The sequence below is a fragment of the Otolemur garnettii genome, unplaced genomic scaffold (genome assembly GCF_000181295.1).
Source record: "Otolemur garnettii isolate 467f Iridium unplaced genomic scaffold, OtoGar3 scaffold00179, whole genome shotgun sequence".
NCBI classification, from domain to species: Eukaryota; Metazoa; Chordata; class Mammalia; order Primates; family Galagidae; genus Otolemur; species Otolemur garnettii.
Window position 1 is genome coordinate 5,845 of NW_003852574.1, and position 2,274 is coordinate 8,118.

Here is a 2,274-nt window from a genome sequence, read left to right on the forward strand (position 1 = left end):
AGTAGGGAATAGAGGGGGTTAAAAGGGGAGAAGGGAGGAGGTATGGTATAGTCTCACCTCTAACCAGGAGAATGTAGAGATATATAGCATACCTCCTGGGTGAAGGGCTTGATTACAACTTGGACTCTACCTAAAAGACACAAATTACATAACCTATTCTTTTTCTCCAAAAAGATAAAAAACTTCATTTCAGATATTATTACGTATCTCAGTTAAAGAACAAATTTTCTGTGCTCGCTTTGGCAGCACATATACTAAAATTGGAATGATACAGAGAAGATCAGCATGGCCCGTGCGCTAGGATGACACACAAATTTGTGAAGCATTCCATATTTCAAAAAAAAAGAAAAAAGAACAGGCATAGCGCCTTAGCTCAGTAGCTAGGGCACCAGCCACATACACCGGAGCTGGTGGGTTCAAATCCAGCCAGGGCCTGCCAAGCAACAATGGCAACTATAACCAAAAAAATAGCTGGGCATTGTGGCAGGCACTTGTAGTCCCAGCTACTTGGGAGGCTGAGGCAAGTGAATCACTTAAGCCCAAAAGTTTGAGGTTGCTATCACAAGAATGGAAGAAAAAGTATCCAATGTACACACCCCTATTATGAAACTAATTTATACCTTTTATATGTAAGCTATAACCTAATAACAGCCTAAGAATACAGGAAGGGGGGAGGGAGAGGGGAGGGGGAATGGGTGGAGGGAGAGGGATTGGAGGGATTACTTCTGAGGTTTATCTTACAAGGGTACAAACAAATCTTTCTAAGAGCAGAATGTGAACGTTTTAAAATAATAACTAAGAAAATGAAAAAAAAAGTTTGAGGTTGCTGTGAGCTGTGACTTCACAGCACTCTACTGAGAGTGACACAATGAAACTATCTTAAAAAAAAAAATAGGCTTGGCCCCTGTGGCTTAAGTGGCTAAGGCGCCAGCCACATATACCTGAGCTGGTGGGTTCCAATCCAGCCCAGGCCAGCTAAACAATAACAGGTGCAACCAAAAACTAGCCAGGCATTGTGGCGGGTGCCTGTAGTCCCAGCTACCTGGGAGACAGAGGCAAGAGAATCACTTGAGCCCAGGAATTGGAGGTTGCTGTGAGCTGTGACGCCATAGCACTCTACCCAGGGCTTGAGGCCCTGTCTCCAAAAAAAATTTTTTATTTATTTTTGAGAGAGTCTCACTCTGTCACCAGAGCCTAGCCTGGCTCACAGCAACCTCAAAGTCCTGGGCGCAAGTAATACTCCTGCCTCCAGCTCCTGAGTAGCTTGGGCTACAGATGCATGCCAACATGACTGGCTAATTTTTTTATTTTTTGTAGATAGAGGGTCTCACTATATTGCTTAACCTGGTCTCAAATTCCTGGGCTCAACTGCTCGTCCCATCTCAGCCTCCCAAAATACTAGGATTATAGGCTTGTGTCACTGCACTTCAGACACTTAATTCTTACATAGAGTTTGAGTATATTTGTGGATTTCTTGTTCTCTTCCACCACCTGCTTTCGTTTGTCAAGCCCAGTGAGTTTAAATATTGTTACCTATTATACGTTTTACTATCTAGAAAACTAATCCCTATTAATAACTTGCTTTTTTTTTTTTTTTTGAGATGCCTGTAATCCTGGCAGTTTGAGAGACTGAGACGGGAGGATGCTTTCAGCTCAAGAGTCTAAGACCAGTTTGAGCCAGAGCAAGATCTCATCTCTATAAAAAGAGAAAACTTAGTGGGCCTTATGGTGACCACTTGTAGTCCCAGATACTCAGGAGACTGGGGAAGGAGAATTCAGTTGAGCCTAGGAGTTTAAGGTTGTTATGAGCTTGGCTGATGCAACAGCACTCTAGCTTGGGCAACAGAGTGAGATTCTGTCTTAAAAATAAGCAAACAAATAAAAATAGAAGTTAAAAACCAAGTAAGCAACTTTTTCTTTTTTTTTTTTTTGAGACATAGTCTCGCTTTGTCACCCTTGGGATGTGAGCATCATAGCTCACAGCAACCTCAAACTCCTGGGCTTAAGCGATTTACTTGCCTCAGCCTCCCAAGTAGCTGGGACTACAGGCTCCTACCACAAGACCCAGCTATTTTCAGAAATGAGGTCTCAGTCTGGCTCAGGCTGGCCTTGAACTTGTGAGCTCAGGCAATCCACCCACCTCAGCTGACCAAGTGCTGGGATTACAGGCGTGAGCAAGCAACTTTTTTCTTGAGACAGAGCCTCAAGGTGTCGCCCTGGATAGAGTGCTGTGACGTCACAACCTACAGCAACATCAAACTCCTGGGCTTAAGC

General features: G+C 43.6%; 1 non-coding gene across 1 annotated transcript; it reads left to right on the forward strand.

The window, feature by feature from the left end:
* The first annotated feature begins 230 nt into the window (after nucleotides 1–230).
* LOC111728699 lies at nucleotides 231–337 on the forward strand. Its single transcript, XR_002775915.1, has one exon. It is a non-coding gene; the product is annotated as a U6 spliceosomal RNA (small nuclear RNA).
* The last annotated feature ends 1,937 nt before the right edge of the window (nucleotides 338–2,274 follow it).